This window comes from Cupressus sempervirens, chromosome 3 (genome assembly GCF_028749045.1).
Source record: "Cupressus sempervirens isolate cs-2001-9-10 chromosome 3, ASM2874904v1, whole genome shotgun sequence".
In the NCBI taxonomy this organism is placed as follows: Eukaryota; Viridiplantae; Streptophyta; class Pinopsida; order Cupressales; family Cupressaceae; genus Cupressus; species Cupressus sempervirens.
This window is the reverse complement of record NC_143120.1, coordinates 1,068,025,671-1,068,044,395: the sequence shown is the minus strand read 5'-3', so window position 1 is coordinate 1,068,044,395 and position 18,725 is coordinate 1,068,025,671.

Here is an 18,725-nt window from a genome sequence, read left to right as displayed (position 1 = left end):
TTGGTACTCAAAGGCCTTGCACCTTCTACTCCTGATCTTGAACAACACAAAGATAAACCCTTTTTGGTCCATCTAGCAGAGATGCAAAACTCATAACAAATTCAATAGCCACTGGCTATAGTGTTCTCGATCAATTAAAATGAACTAATACTCAAATCACAATCTTTGAGCTTCTTAAAATCTCGCTTGCCAATAGGTAGATTCTTGACAAAGCCCTCACTGAGGAAAATCTTCCTCAAGATATTGATCTTGAGTTATTTCAATCTATGGTAGGTCATCTAACCTCGCCTTACTATATGTCCTTCTCTGAGGAGGATGATAATTCATTGAGTCACCCACGCAATCAACCTCTACACATTGAGGTCATGATACATCAAACACATGTTTGTCAAGTACTCATTGATAATGGATTTGGGCTAAACATTGTCTCCTCTACTCTACTTAGACAATTAGATTATTCTAAGGACTCTATTGATCCTCATCACAAGATCACTATCAAATCATATGATGAAGTTGAGTGAAAGTCTCTAGGTCTTGTGGTGTTTCCCCTCCATGTCACTCCTATAGAAAGGGATGTCACTTGTCAGGTCCTTGACATTTGCTTAGCTTACAATATTTTTCTAGGAAGGCCATGGATACATGAGATGCATGTTGTGCCATCCACATATCATCAATGCATAAAATTCTTGTTTCATGGCTCTGAAGTCACTATCCTTGCAAGTACTAGCTTTACTTGCAATATGCTAAAACCTACTAAGAATTTTGTACCTACTAATAGGGAATCTACTAATTATCATGATAACAAGCTAAAGAAAATTGAACAATCATTCAAGCTGAAAGAAACTAGCATGGGTGAATACCACATCGAACCAGTGCTATCATTAACATCTCTTCCTGAGTCTCCTCATCAGTATGGAAGACCATTTGAGGCAAAGAAGCCATTTGTGTTGACACATCAAACCAAGTACAATGGTACTTTCTTCAAGGCTTTAGTCCCCTTAGAGGATGAAAGTGAAAAAAGAGCCATTGTTGTGTGGCTTTACAAGGAGGAGACTCTGGTTGACCTCATAGAACAAGCTCATGAGATCACTCTTGAGAAATATGGCTCTAGTATTAGACTCATGAAGCACTTTGGCTATAAGGGAATTGGTCCTATTGGATGCAATAACAATGGTCTAGTTGATCCTATCAAAACAATAGCTCAAAGAAATAGAGATACATCTGGTCTAGGCTTTAAGAAGGTTTCCTTCCATTTAGGGGTTAACAGTTTCATGCTAGAGCCTAAGAGTTCATCCAAAAAATAATCACAAGTCAAGTTTGATACTCAAGAAGATAATACTGATGATGAGGACCCTTATCCTTATCCTATTCCTCATGACCTTGATAAATTCTTTGCTGAGCTAGATGACTTTGTGACACATGTTAGCACTATGGATGGTACTAGTGATTCTTTTGAGGACAATACTGATCCACACCATGCCCATTTCAAACAAGGTGAGTCTAGTCAAGCATTACATGTTGAGTACCAGTGTAAAAATCCAAAAGATGAAGGAGAGTATGTCCTTATCATTGTTGGGGAGTTTTACAGCCTGTTGCCATGTAGCAGTTATTCTAAGGAATATGAATTTGACTCCCTTTCAAACCCTTTCAAAAGTAACTATAGATAAAGACATTGACCAAGTTCATGTCTATGAAAACTAATTTGAAGTAGGTGAAGCATCTAGGGTTAGGTCAGATGGGTCTAATCCAACTAGTGTCCTCAAGTCTTTGATTGATGATGTTAGTGCTCAAAGGCATTTGAACACACTTCTCGACGAAGCCACTCTAGGTCTGAAATTGCTAGTCCAAGCATTTAATAATTATACTGTGAATACAATCAAACCCACCACTACTCTTTCACTCACATATCTTGAGCTTATAGACTAGAATTCTAATACATCTAGTGAAGTCTCCACATTCTAGAATGACTATGCTCTTGCCTACTACTTAAATATTGTCAAACTAGTAACGTCTTCCACCAACGAACAAAGCATCGACATAACTAAAGTTGACATCAAACATCTCATTCATTGAATCAAAAAGAAAAAAAATAGAAGGTTCGATGGTGAAAATCACAGTGTGGCAGTGTCAAAACCTAAAAAGGTAAAAATAAAAGATGTATCCAAGGGTGAAAACCTCTCTGAGGCACTTGCAGATGAGATATTTGATGTACTTCCTAGTCATTTTTAGGAGAGATCATCAATGTTGATAGAGCCAACATAGACAATCAACTTGGGCACAGAAGAGCATCCTCACATGATACATCTAGTATAGTCACTGTCTCTAAAAGAAAAAGAGGAATTCATTAGCTTCTTCTAAGAGAAGAAGATAAACTTTGTGTGGACATATTCTAACATGCCAAGACTAGATCCTGATCTCATTATGCATCATTTTCCCATGGCACCAGTCATTAAACCAATTAAACAAAAACTTTGGAAAATGCATCTTCATGTTGCATTGCTTGTCAAAGCTAAACTGGAGAAGCTTCTAAAAGCTGGTTTCATTCGTGCTATTGATTATGTTGAATGGATATCCAAAATCATTCCAGTCTCCAAGCACAAAAATTATATCAAAGCTTGTACTGAATTTTGTGATCTCAACTTAGCATTTCCTAAGGATGATTTTCCACTTCCCAACATTGATATGAAAGTGGACATGACAGCAAGATATGAGATGTACTCACTCATGGACAGATTTTCTAGTTATAATCAGATCAAAATTGCACCAAAGGATCAGGAAAATACTACTTTTACATGTAAATGTGGAACCTTTTGTTGGAACGTAATGCCATTTGGCTTGAAAAATACTAGTGCTACATATCAAAGAGTAGTCACTACAATTTTTCATGATATGATGCATAAGACCATGGAGGACTACGTAGATAATACCTTGTCAAGAGTGCAAAACACAATACTCATCTGCAAGATTTGGGACCTATCCTAGATCGCATGGAAAAGTTCAATCTTAGGTTTAATACTAAGAAGTGTGCATTTGGTGTCACATCAGGGAAACTACTAGGATACATTGTGTCTGCAAAAGGAATTGACATGGATCCAGAGAATGTTCAAGCAATCATGGATATGCCTCCACCCTATAATATCAATTAGATGAGAGGTTTGCAAGGAAGACTCCAATCTATTCACAGGTTCATCTCACAGTTGGCAGATAGATCACAACCTTTTACCAGGACTCTACATAAGGGTGTGAAATATAACTAGAGTCAAGATTGTGAGAAAAGATTAACATACATAAAGAAATGCCTTGCCAATCCACAATCTCAATGCCTCCTATTCATGGGAAGCCTCTTATCTTGTATATTTTAGCAATAGAATCATTGTTGGGTATCTTGCTAGCACAAGAAGACAATAATAACAAAGAAAGAGCTATCTACTATTTGAGTCACACACTAATTTCTTACGAAATAAATTATAGTATCATTGAGAAAGCTTCCTTAGTAGTTGTCTTCACTTCTCAAAGGTTGAGACACTACATGCTTGCTCATATTACACAACTTGTTGCTAAAATTGATCCACTAAAGTACTTACTCAATAAAGTAGCTCTAACAGGATAATTGGCTAAGTGGTTCATGATACTAAGTGAGTTTGACATTCAGTATGTTAAATGAAAGGCTATAAAAAGACAAGCAATTGCTGATCAATTAGGAGAAGCACCAATGAAGAGTACTCTTCCACTCAACATTGACTTTCTTGATGAATCAATTCTAACAATTATACATCAAACTTGGATGATGTTCTTTGATGGTTCATTCACATAAGAAGGATTAGGTGTTGGACTCTTGTTCATCACACCATAGAGGTACTCACTACCTAAGGCATACAAGATTCTATTTCCTTGTACAAATAATATCACAGAGTATGAAGCTCTAATTAATGGCATGAAGATTGTGGCTAAATGGAGAGTGGATCAATTGAACATCTTTGGGCACTCTCAGCTCATAATCAACTAGGTTAATGATGTGTATCAAAAAAAGGATGAGAAAATGATCCCTTGCAAACACATGGTTGATGATATGAAAAAATACTTTGCTCACATCACTTTTCAGCAAATTCCTCGAGTAGACAACAAAGAAACTGACGCCATGGCTACTCTAGCTTCCCTACTACAAATGCCCAAAAATGATCTTTGATATGAGTTCCTAGTGGAAACATTACTCTACCCTACCTATGATACCCTTGATTCTAGGATGATCTATTCTATTGTAGGACAAGACTCATCTTGCTACCACCACATCTACTCCTATCTCCATGACCAAACCATTATGAATGATCTAATCTAGAATAAAAAGTGTCACCTTATCTATAATGCTTCACAGTATGTCATTATTGCTAATAACTTGTTTAGGAGAGGTCTCAATGGAACACTCCTTAGGTGTTTATAACCTGAAGAGTCCAAATGCACATTAATTGACATTCACAAGGGCATTGGTGAATCACACTCAAACAGCTTGACACTAGCTCGTAAACTTATTAGAGTTGGTTACTACTGGCCAAATATGGAGCAAGAGGCAATCAAGTATGCCAAGTCCTATAAATAGTGCCAACTCCATGGGAATCTGATTCATGCTCCATCCATGGAGCTAATTCCATCTATCACACTATGGCCATTCCAACAATGGGCCTTCGATCTTGTGGGTCAGATTCACCCATCTTCTTCTAATGGACATAAATTCATTATTACTGCTATAGACCATTTCATGAAGTGGGTAGAGGTAGTACCTCTCTCCATAGCAAATGGAAAAAGTGTAGCTTTGTTCATTATGAATTACATCATATGTAGGTATGGTGTCCCTTCCTCCATTATTACTAACAATAGAGGATAGTTTAAAAACAAGGATCTTAAGGAGTTATGTAAAAGGTTTAGAATCACACAACATTGGTCTTCTATTTATTACCCCCAAGGTAATGGTCAAGAAAAAGCATCCAACAAGGTAATCCTTAAGATTTTGCATCACACAGTTAGTAAATCTGGAAGGGACTAGCACTTTTAGATAAATCTAGCTTTATGGGCTTATAGAACAAGTATCAAAACTCCAACAGGTACAACACCCTTTGCTTTCATATGTGGAGTAGATGTTGTGCTTCCTATTCAGGTCAAGATTCCTACTCTGAGAATCTCCATGAAAGGCCTCATCACAGATGAAGACTATAGAATCTCAGCTTCAAGAGCTAGAAATGTTAGATAAACATTGGCAAGTGGTGTGCAATCAGCTCCAAGCTTATCAATAGTGTATGTCTAGAAGTTACAATAAGAAAGTTAATCCATGTGACTTCCAACTAGGTGATCTTGTTTTGAGAGAAAATCATAAGAATCAATAGCAATGAGTACAAAAGGGGAAGTTCAAACCTAACTGACTTAGTCCATACATAGTCACTGCAGCGTTTGGATCTTGTGCTTACCAACTTTCTATAACTGAGGGAGAGGTTCTCAACGAGCCCATCAATACTCTCCACCTAAAGCAGTTCTACAGTTGATCCGATCACAGAAGCTCTCTATATATAATTAAATGTCCTAAAAATATATATAAAAATTGCAAAAAGTCTTGAAAAAAAATTCATTATCTTGGTAAAAACCTAGCAATAGGCACCTTGGTAATACCAAAAATATTTGAAAAATTCAAATATACAAAAAAAATCAAAAAGAGAAGAATACCAAAAAAAAAATGTCATTGATGGAAACTTGGAAATAGGCATCATGGTAGTAAAAATATAATTTCTACCAAGAAGGTGAAAACTTGGTAAATAGGTGCCTCTTGTTCCCAATGCTATATCTTACAACGCATCTTCTAGCTCATTTAAAGTTTCTTTCTTGCTTTAGTTTGTTTCTTTTGCTCATGTATCCATGGATTGAATCTTGTCATAACTCAAAGGCAACACCCTATAGTGTCATAGGAATCTCTTGTGATAGTCACTAGTTGTTCTAACTATGTCTACCTACTGCTACTTGTGTCACTTTTGAGATTCCTCTCATGGAATCTCTCTTGTGACCATCACCAATTGTTTTAACTATTTCTTCCTACTATCACTCATGTCACTTTTGAGATTCCTATCATGGAACATCTCTCACGAAAGTCACTAGTCGTTGTAACTGAACCTGCCTACTGCCGCTCATATCACTTTTGAGATTCCTCTCATGGAACATCTCTCATGATAGTTACTAGTTGTTGTAACTACATCTTCTTACTACCGCTTGTGTCACTTTTGAGATTCCTCTCATGGAAGATCTTTCTCATGTCAGTCACCAGTTCTTCTAACTGTGTCTATCTACTACCACTCAGTACCTACCAAGGTTCTTACTAAAGACTCCTCTTTGACTTTAGTCACCAATTTTTTTGATTGTATCTTTCTATGTTGTCACCCTACTAAAGAGATTTCTTTCATACATGTTCTACACATTGACACTTGACATCAATCCTACAACACAAAAAATGAACTCAAAATGTTGAATCTATTTGAGATATGCTAAGATTTTCTTTGTTTGTTTTTCTTTTTCTTTATCATGTTCCTTTGAGTGACTTGATGATGTAATTTTTGACTAGAGAAGCAAGGATTGGGGGTATGATCTTTTCTTTTCTTTATCTTTCTGGTTTAGTTCCAATGATCTGAGGCATACATATAAATGGGGTGTCCACTATAAGAGCCTCCATCTTGTATTGGATGGTTGTGTGTACCTCAACTCCTTCTATATGGATAAATCAATGAGGTTGGCTCTTCTCCTTGCTTGTTGGAGTGAACTCTTTATGCTATAGTAAATACTGATACTTGTCCTGCTAACTAAACATACGGGTCACCGTGAGTATATATGGAAACTTCTATCTCAAGTTACAGACACAAGGGCCATTGTGGATAGAATACTTACTAATTACTTAGCATAAGAGGGATCTCCCATGTGTCTGCATCCAAGAAACATTCTATTCATCCTAGCATTTATGCTCATGCTTATGTTCACTTGCTATATTAAAAGGGAAAAATATTTTGTTCATTCTAGCTTTGTTTGCCTCGAATGCTTACATTTAATCTCAACAAAACTAGAACATATGTCCTATTCATATTTCCATGATTGCAATATCAGTGAGAATTGTATGGCATAAGAAGTTTCACTATATGCTTAGTGATGAATAGTTTTGAAGCTTGGTAACCAGATCTGGGGTTGCATCTAGTTTAAGGTTGCATCTAGCATAGGGTTGCATTGCATATTCTGCTTGCATAAGTTTGATCATTGATTTACTTGCATCCTTTATGATGTGGGATTGTCGACTTCTTCAAAGTATCATGTTCTTCATGACTACAAAAATGATTGATTAATCACCCTCTTGGCTACTTTGACTACTCTAAATCCATTTTTGGGCTCAAATTTGAAATCTAACACACTTAAAGAGCTCAAAATTGCATTTTAAAATTTTGGGAACAATGGAGTCTCATTTGGGAACAATTCTATGAAATTTGACAATCTTTGTGTTATCAATATCAGCATCTAAGTGTTCTATCTGTATCCCTAAAGGTTAAGCTTCATTCTTCAAGAAACCCTTTAAAATGCTTATCAATTTAGGTATCTAGGTGTTCTATCTAGATCCCTTAAGGTTAAGATCCATTCTGGAGATAATCTTTAAAAGCTTATCAATTGGTCTTTGTATCATCAATTTTGGAACCAATCTCATTTCTTGATCTTTGCATGATGCTTTTTTATTTTCTTTGAATCGAATGCATTTATCGTGCATTCATTAAAAGAGGGAAAAAATATAATACCCCAAAATTGGCTCATTGCCATGCTAAACCAATTCTAGTCTATTCAATCATTTCTAAGTCCTATTTTACTAGGCAATTTTGATTCTGATAATCGCTACTTGACCTAGGTGTCAAATGTAGAAAATCCTAATCTACATTAATCATATTATTTATTTAATTCCTAAATATCGACTCAAATTAGCTACATAAACCTATTGATTTAATTCAATTTTAATTATAATTGTATTACTTTAATTAAATTAAAATTACCTCTTTAGCTAATATACAAAGGAAATAAATACATTTAATTTAATAAGATAGCTCCTCTTTTTAATTATTGAATTTAATTATTCAATTAGTTAAAGTTATCAATTTATGAGGTCATATTCTATTTTATTAAAGTAAATATTCACTCAAAAATGAACTAGTCAACTCCTTTTATCACTCAAAAAGGAACTAGTTAACTTCTTTTATCACTCAAAAAGGAATTAGTTAACTCCTTTTATCACTCAAAAAGGAACCAGTTAACTCCTTTTATCACTCAAAAAGGAACCAGTTAACTCCTTTTATCACTCAAAAAGGAACCAGTTAACTCCTTTTATCACTCAAAAAGGAACTAGTTAACTCTTTTTATCACTCAAATGCAACTAGTTAACTCCCTTTTCATGAGGAAGTTTCATTTATAACTGGCTCTCCTCTTCAATCTTGACCATCCATTATAATTAATCTCAACCATTGATCACCTCTTGGATTCTATAAAAGAAGCTCTCCAATTCCTCCTTATGGAGGATAAATTTTGGAATTTGTGTCAAACTTATGCTGAAATTCTTACTCACTTTTCTCACATTTGCATAGCTTTATTTCTTTCGTTGTAATATCATTTAAATTTTAAACATGCCTCCATTTACCATACTATTCTTCTTCATTTCTTAGATTAACAATTGCATCTCTCATCTAGATTAATTGCACTTTCATTTAGCTGCATAAATCTTTCGTTCTAGAGGTCTAGTTGCCTATTTCTCATTCTGAGAGAAAAGGCATAATCTTTCTAGTTAGAAGGCAACAGATTGCTATGTTAGACTTTTCGAATAAACAATACAATGTTTATTTTGGGATGATCTTGCAGATAATGACCATGTTGAAGTGTATGTGAATATTAGAGACCCCATATTTCACACACACAAGTGGATGTTGCACTTCCTAGTTGATGTCAAATTCTCAATTTCAGTTGAGTGTTCTTTGGTTTCCAAGTCATCCTTCAGATGCTGAGTTCATATGGTTGTTGAGTTTGTTTACATATCGAGTTTGTGTGGATGTCAAGTTTGTTCAGATGCTAAGTGTTAGTGTTTCATAGAGCCTTCATTTTCCAAGTTGTCTATGTTTAGTTTCCTATTGAGGCTGACCTTTACATTTAATCTAGTGTTAGATATCTACTGTGAGCCAACTTGTGGCTTGTCCTAGCATTTAGTTTGAGAGTTTCATTTGTTGTATTTGCAAAAGGCTGACTTGTGGTTGTGCATGTATTTAAAAGGTCTTGGTTTGAGTCTTAGAGATAGACAAGGGGTAGAACTTAGAGAGTAGGAACATAATGCAAAGTTGGATCATTGAAGATTGTAATTGAATTCATACATGGCTATAACCTAGAAGGCCTTATAGTTGGGTATGTAATAGATCTTTGGATGAATATATGAATGAAGGAATTTTCTTCCTCTATCTTTTGTCTTGTTTTTTTTCGGTTATTTCCATTGTGTTCACTCTATGCAGGTGGTTTAAATAGCTGGTGTGCCTTTGTCCTTAGTTCTTCTTTTCCTACTTGCATCAGTTCTTCTATTGTTTCTCATGCTTCCTTGGATCGATGGAGTGAGCTATATATTTAGTATTTGTTCCTATGCATTAGGCAGATTCATTTACCATATAGACACTCTTATTTACATTCCTACTTTGGTTGCTGTCTTCCATGTTCAATTGATCAACTCTTTAGGATTTGGTGTATCGAGCCATCTTTATCTTCAAGTTTAGTCATTCTCCTTTGTGTGCCTCCTAATTTGAGTAGTTCCTTTCGAGAGAAGATATCTAGATAATATCCTTCTCTACCTAGCTAGGTTCTCTTTCAGTAGATTTTCTTTAGATCAATAGTGATTTTTTGATAGAGCTTTGCAACTTCTACATGGTTTGGTGGTGTTCCTAAATGATAATCTTGTGTTCTTATCTTCTGGGACATTCCTTATTTTGGAGACTTCTTAATTCCTTCACTAGTTTTTTTTAGCATTATTTCCATCTTTTTTTGGAGTAGGGTTTTTTCCATGTTGTTTTATCTATTTCTCCTCTTTTCAGAGATTTGATTGTACTAAGGTACCTCATTAGGCTTTGTTTTTGGGACCCAAATCTACTTTCATTAGTAGTTTCTAAATTTTTAGCTACTCTCTAAGTTTATCTTAAGGGGGGATGTTAGAAGAATAAAGTATTTTCTTATTAATTAAACTATATTGATTTAATTATTAAGTCACTTATTATCTCCATTTTACTTAAGCTAAACTTTGGACATATAATAATTAATTCTTTTATTAATTATTATTGTGCAACCTAGGTTTTATCTTTTAGGGTTTTGATCTCTTTTATTAGGATTGATCTATTTATAATATTTTGTTCACTTTTTATAACAAAAATCTCTTTTTTCTCATCAAGAATGTCTCAAATATGGATTTGGGAATTCCAAACTTCATAGCTTTTTATCCTCTCTTTCTATGACAAGTATTTGCATGAAGGTGATTCTTGGGAGTTTTGGGGTTGAGATTTCATCAAATTCAACATCTTTCACTAGTTTTTTAGTCTTTTTCATTTGTTGGAAATATTATGATAGGCTAAGTTACTAAGAGGCAAGGGGTGAATCAGTAACCAATAAAACTTTATCCTTAATTAGCAATTAATCCTTCATCTATATTTCGATCTAATTGCATGCATGAGAAACTAAAAACATTAAAGCATACATAACATTTTTGACACACAATTTGGTGACTTAGAAATCTTCCAAATAGAAAGTAAAACTAAGGTGGGGATGATACCCACAAGCTTTAGTCTATTGACCTATTAAGGCTTACAATGATCACTTCTAATGATCTTCTTTGATAGGAGCAATAAGGACTGCTAGGTCCACCTTGCAAAAGGATTTACAAAAATACAATGAAGTATGCACTCAATGAAGATATTTAAATAATATTATTAGGTCTACCTTGTTAAAGGATTTGACTGATCCACCTATTAGGATGAAGTAGTAGTTGATCTCTGATCTACAACTTAGTTTGCTGAATGAGATTTCTCTGAGTGTACAAATCACCTTGTTGTGATAGATAAATCTTTGTTTCTCCTTATACTATTGTAGCCTTTGTAGTTTTCTCTTCTACTCTTCTTTAATGATTACATTATTTCTCTTCGATGATTTGGATGTGATATAATAAATTACATATATACCAATCCAATTACAAAATTACAAAGTTGGCCACAATACAAGCTTACACAAATATTACAAAGTCATCCACAGTGTAGAAACTCAAGTTTTGAAGACTTACTCGGTGATTTTTTGATACTCGACATCCACTATCAATGCTTGGCATCATCATGTACTCATTAGATATAGAATCTTGGTCCATACTGATCACTTCCAAGTAATCTTGAACTCGGTCTACACCAGTGACTCAGTGAATACTATGAAACTTGGCATATAAATTGAATCACTTGATTCACACTACATAGCTTGGTCAATGCTATCACTATGAGCTTGGTATAAACTGAGTCACTTGTTTAATACTAAGTAGCTTGGTTAACACTAGACTCACATCACATCAACTATAAACTCAATAAGCACTACACAACTTTGTTTGCACTGGTAAACTTGGCATACACTGAGATGCTCAATTTACATTACTGATCATCACTATAGTAGTAACTACTTGGCATAAACTGAAATCTATCCAAAGGACTCAATAGCAATTGTAGAACTCAAGTAGCAACTAAAATGCTTGGTTAACACTATTAATTGTACAATATACTCGGTATATACTTACAATCTACATAAGTATATGTCACTAATAAAAAACATTACTGTAATGTCAATAGTAATCAACCCCTATGTGGATCAAATGATTTTTCACCTTATCTTTCCAACTATCATAGTTGTCTCCATCATAATTTGGATTTACCTACCTAAATGCCATAGATCTCCTCAAGATGAAAAGCTTCCTTATTAAGAACTTGATGCTCTAATACTAATTAAAGTAAATTTCACCCACATTGAAGTGGGGGGGGGGTGTGATAAATCATTATGAGTAACTTAAAATTATATCCAACATATTAATTCTAACTTTAATAATGAAAATAATGAGAAACAAAAAGAGAAAATCATACATAGTGATAATAATTTGTTAATTAGGAAAACCCTAGTAGGGAAGGCACCCACAAGATGATGTACTAATATATAAGTTCCTTGTGAAAATATATGACCTTGTTATGAGATAATTATAATGATACATTAGTCCTTATTAGGAGACTTGTTGAGTTGTCATTATGTATGATGCTTAACGGTAGGAATCCTTTCAAACTCCTCGCTTGAAAAGCTAATCTGGGATCAACTCCAAGATTTTAGGAAATCTTGCAACCTACTAAAATCCGCTCAATAGAAGATAAATATATTTGTTCATAGGGGCACTTTTTCTGGTTCTAACCAATTTTGGATAATATGTTGAATCTTCTTGCTATATCCAAACAAATACTCACTCAAAAAGAAATATATTTTTATATTTTTTTGTTTTATAATGAATTCAATTTTAACTATGCAAATATATGAATTCCTAATTTAACCAAGTGTGTGTAAAATAAAATAACAAAGATGGTGTAGCAAGAAGTTTAAGAAAATGACTTGAAAAGTAAATTCCTAATGGACATAAGCAATGGAAACATGTCTGGGAGTTAGGCCTTTGAAAAGATCGATAGGTAACCAATAAAAATAGGAGTAGTGCTTCCTCAATTCTATTGATGCAATCATTGATGGGAATTTAATAACCATAAGATGTTTCACCTTTCATTAGATCACAAGGTGATGGAAAATGCGCTCATGTGAGACAAAAAGCTATGTAGGAAAAATATGGTGATCTCTTCTCCAACTAAGTATGTCAGTGAAATTCGTAGACATGTGGGAAACACCAAAACTAAAAGATCACTCAATCAAAATAACACAATAAAAATAATGGTTGAATTACACTCCATGAACATACATTCACAAAATATAACACAATCAAGAAAGAATAACTAGACTCCAAATGAGAGCACCAATAGCATATATTATTGCATCAAAATAATGGCATGGAATACAAATTACATTCCTAAATTTATAATAAATTATCTCGTCAATTTGTGTTAAGAGTGAGATATCTCTTTATGCAAACTACTTCTAAACTAATAAATTAAATCTATTTAAGTACAAACTAACTCTCTAACTGGTGCTAAGTAGGGCTCCACCCTTGTATATATCATTTAATGGGTGCATCAACCTTTACATGTCTTAAAACAATCAAAGCATGAAAAAATAAGAAGAAGAAATCCATTACATGATGTAAGAGTGTCTAGAGATGCCAAAAATAGAAGCTACACCTTCTCTAGATGTTGGTAGGAGTTAAACTACCGTTAGAATGCATTTCTGATGCATGGAAAGCTCTAAATTTGGAACTAGCAGTTAATTATCGGCACATCTTTGAAATCTTCAAAAAAATTGGGCACACCTTCAAAGAAGTGTACCTTGGGAGAAGCACACCTTGGAAGAAGTGATCCTTGTGCACCTTTCAGACCTTGGGAGAAGTGCACCTTTGAAGACAGGTCCAAAAAAATGCAAAACTTTACCAAGTGTCAAAACTAAAATTCTAGCTTTTGGGTTTTGTCCCCCTTCATACCAGAGATAGTCTAGGTATTTTCTCTTGAATTTCTCTATAATCTCTATCAATTGGGTTGCATCTAAAAAATCTAAATATTCATATTTATCCTTTACTCTTTGTCAATAGTTACCCACCTCTATGCGAATCTCTACAAAATCTCTCAATTTCACATCTAATTCTAGCAATGCCTCTTTGGTATTAAATGTTTGTCTAATATCCTCATCAATGGAAGTATCTTTAAAAGTCTTCTAGAATTGTTCTACAACTTCTTGCATATTCATAAGTCTATCCCTTGACTCATCTTCAAAAATGTCAAGGCAAGCATCACTGTAATGTCTCTCTGCTTCCAAAATCTACTCTTGGGTTTGATCCTTGAGTTTATGAATATCTGCATGTAATGACTCTATTACTTTATTTACATCCACAATATTCTTAATCTAGTCATCTATTTTATCCAACTCATCTTCTTTATATGCATCCATCAACATCCAATACCTTTGACCTTTTATTGATTACAATGCTCGAAGGTCATTTCCCCTGGTATGTACCTCATCCATCAACTCAAAATCCTAGTTCAATTTAGCAACTAGCTTACTTGCATTAGTCTACATGTGGTTTAGAAATTTAAAATTTCCTTGTATGATTTTCACACATTTTTCTTCAAAAGTTTCTCACCATTGTTGACACACCTTCAAAAATGGATCTAATTGTATTGTCTCCTTATTTGTCTTATCTAGTGAGGCACATAAAGTCTCCTCAAGATTTTTAGGATCCAATAGACCAACTATTTCATTCAAATAACCTCTTAGGATCTCATTCTTCTTTCAAAGCTTTAACACTTTAGACTCATCTTATTCTAAGTGCTTAAACACTTCTTTGATTCCCATAGTAACCATCAATTTGGCAGTATCCATAGTGGGTTTTCCAAGAAAGACCTCCTTGATTTGATAATCTTTTGGAGTCACATCCTCAATATCTAAATGTAGAGGAGGGATAGAAACATGAGAAAACAAGTCCTAATTTTGATCACTCATAATAAAGGCCAATGTTTGTTCATCACCAACGAGTGGCTCAAGTTTCTTGAGAGCTTCAATTAATTCTCTCATTCCCTCTTCCTTAGTACAATATAGTTACCTTTTGTGTCTAATCATCACCTCTTTTCTCAACCATCTTGGATTATCTTGCATAAAAGATTTATCCTTAGATGAAGAGGGAGCTTGTACCACTAGTCTTTTTCCCGTATCATTGCTTTTTGTAGTCTTCACTTTTTGTGAGAGATCCACATCAAGCATCTCTATGTTTGTTGAGTCCATCATCTTCACCTCTGTATATTGAGAAGTTTTTTGAGGTTTCTCATATATTTTTCCCTCCTTTGATACTTCATCGACAAGTGTTTTTTGTGGCTCTTCTTCCTATTCAGCTCATACTTGTTCTTCATTAATTAGAGGGAGAGGAGTAACTGAACCTTTATCCATGCAAGATAAATCTTGATTTGGTGATGGTGGATCAATTAAAGGTCCTCATGGTTTAGGTGGCAATTGAATTTAATCCTTTTGTGGAGGTTGATTTGTTGGGTTATCCCTTATCTTGTCACCTACTAACATAGTGCCTATAGGCATGAAATCAAAATTTGACATCTTAAAGACATCAGCCCCTTGAACCTCTTTCTCATTGATCCATTGTTGTAGCCTGAATAGGTTGTGTAAGAATGGATGGCAGTGTTATAGTGGAGCTTCTTCTCCATTCTACCTCTATAGCCCTAGCAAGATGAGTCCTTTGAATCAAGAGAAGATTATCCTCTTCTTCTTCGTCATCCTATTCTTCTTCTTCCAAAATAACTTCTAAGACTGATGGAAAAGGAATAACCTTTCTTATCACCTTTTGTCTCCTTGTCCTTTTAATTGGAGTTTTCATCTTTCTTTTCTTGGTAGTCAATGGAGAGGCTTCTTCATCTTGTGCAGGTGGAGACACTTCCTATGCTTTTGCTTCAACTCCTCCCTTTTTTCTGGAAGTAGCACCAGTGGATTATCCTGAGTCTAGATGATTTCTACTTTTTTTTCCCCTTCTACATTCTCTATCCCTTGGTACTCTAGTGCTTGAGTTGTGGCCTCTTCTTCAAGCTCATATTGTTGAGGGGAAGTTTTTTTCCTTTTTATTGCCCTTTCTATTCTCTGAACTATCCAACTTCTCTATCAAGCCAATGCACTATTTCTAGCCTTACTGGAGACTGAGCTATGAATGGCACTATCACCTTTTCTCTTCTACCTTTGTAATGTCCCCTTCTGGGACATTAGGGTTCTGATTTTGACTCCGCATATATTTTCCCTTTTTCTATATGGACTTATTAATCCTTCGATCTGATGTTCATTTGTATGATATCCTCTTTAATGTTTGAAATTCTATATATATATTCGGTATTACATAGAGACATGTCTATTCATAATATAATAATTATATTATATTAAGAATTATATATATATTAAATATATTAGTTATATAAGTTTAATAACATATATTATATTGATCATTATTAATATTATTACTTGTTATAAATATTATATCATATTGTATTATTGTTAATTCTTGTATTATTAATATATATTATATTGATTAGTCTATTAATCAATTTATTATTATTATCATTAGATATTAATATTATATATATTCAAATTTGAATACATTATAATCTTGTTTGGTTTCATAATGTAATTATAATATTTATTATTATCTATTTATTATTATTCTTAATTATTATCATTATATAATATTTTATTCAAATATGCATATATCCTTAAATTTGGGGTCATGACAAGTCCACCCCTCTAGAATTTGCTTGTCCTCAAGCAATAATCATTTTCATATTTGTTTCACCTTATATAACAAAATTGACTACTAGATCCCATTCAAATTTTTACTTATAAGATTGCTTCATTCTATTCTATAAAAGAGCCACACATGTAGTATGCATTTGAATGTAAGTATACATATGAATGTATGAAGACACAAAGAAAACATGAAGCATACACATTGATGCATGAAGACACGATGTAGACACATCATACATAACCTTGATTAGATCCTAAGATGCACAATGACTATACTTCTTCATTAGGCTTATAAACCCTGCAACCACAAAAAAAAGCATCAGTGCGTGCATATATATAAACTTCAAAGAAATTTGAATGATATTAAGTTAATCCAAGCCAATTCCATGCTAAGCCCAAGAGTGAAACTTTGGCCCTCTTGGCCATGATGGTAGGTGTTAGGCATCCACACGAGGTAGTCTACTTAGTGGATTGCTTGTTCTTGTGAAAAGGAGTCATTACTATCTTTCCCTTAACTAGCACTACAATAGGGTGTCCTAACTGCTCTCCCTTGATTGTAGACTTCATAGGAAAGTTGATAGGGTGCCCTTACTATCTTCCCCTTAACTAGTACTACAATAGGGTGTTCTCCCCTGATTACAGACTCCATAGGAAAGTGGTAGGATTCCCTTACTATCTTCTCCTTAACTAGTACTACAATAGGGTATCATAGCAACTCTTCCCTGACTGTAGACTCCATAGGAAAGATAGATGCCCTTATAGTCTTTCCCTTAACTAGTACTACAATAAGGTGTCTTAACAAACCTTCCTTAATTGCAGACTCCATAGGAAAGTTAAATATGGCCTTTCCCTTAACTGATACTACAATAAGGTGTCTTAACAGACCTCCCTTAATTGCAGACCCCATAGGAAAGTTAAATATGCCCTTTCCCTTAACTGATACTACAATAAGGTGTCTTAACAGACCTCCCTTAATTGCAGACCCCATAGGAAAGTTAAATATGCCCTTTCCCTTAACTGATACTACAATAAGGTGTCTTAACATACCTCCCTTAATTGCAGACCCCATAGGAAAGTTAACTATGGCCTTTCCCTTAACTGATACTACAATAATGTGTCTTAATAGACCTCCCTTAATTGCAGACCCCATAGGAAAGTTAAATGTGGCCTTTCCCTTAATTGATACTACAATAAGGTGTCTTAACAAACCTTCCTTAATTGCAGACCCCATAGGAAATTTATATAAAATAGGGTTTCTATATAGTCTTTCCCTTAACTAGTACTACGATAAGGCATCTTATAGACCTTCCTTGATTGTAGACTCCATAGGAAAGCTACTTGAAATCCCTAAATCATTTCTCAAATAATCAATTTTACACCTTTTTTATTACATTAATTAAGGAAACTTACAATTTTACATTATTAAAGAAATTTCAAGTCAATCAAGACTTATATTGACTAATAAAAATGTTTGTAATAATCATTTCAATTATCAAATGATATTATTATCTAGAACCATAGATTATATATGTTTATAATTTCATACAAATAAATGTATCTTATATACATTATAAATAAACATAATCCTTCATTTTAATAATAGAAATTAAATAGCATAATACTTAAAATAAAATTTAAGTATACCTTATTTTTACCTTTACCATCCAATATGAGCATTCCCACTTTTGCGCTTTTGGAGTTCTCATGATACACTTTTCTTGATTTGGTGATTAGGTTTAGGGTTCAACAAATGTTAAACATATTCCTTTAGCAGCATCAATTCCATCATCACATCCTCAAGAACTTTGAATGCTTACTTTAGTCATTGATTCTACAACCTTACCAAATAAACCTCCCAATTTGGAGAAAGCCTACTGCTGCTCACAATAGATTGGTTGATCATTACCCAACATAATTCCTCTGCTCTTGATTTCTCTATTGATTGCTACTAATATTTTGTGAATATACAATTCATAGGTTGTCAAAAAATGTTGGGCGCTTTCAAAGATCTATGGCCATTTTTGAGTTTGCAGGCAGCCCAAAAATGTGTAAAATCATTACAAACTTGTTGTCCAATCATGAGAATAGGCTTGGGAATCATTATAGATATAAAAAAATCATTTACAACTCAAAAAATGACTTCAAAATTATGTCCAAACATCAAAAACGTGATTATGCCTTTGACTGGTTCAACATCA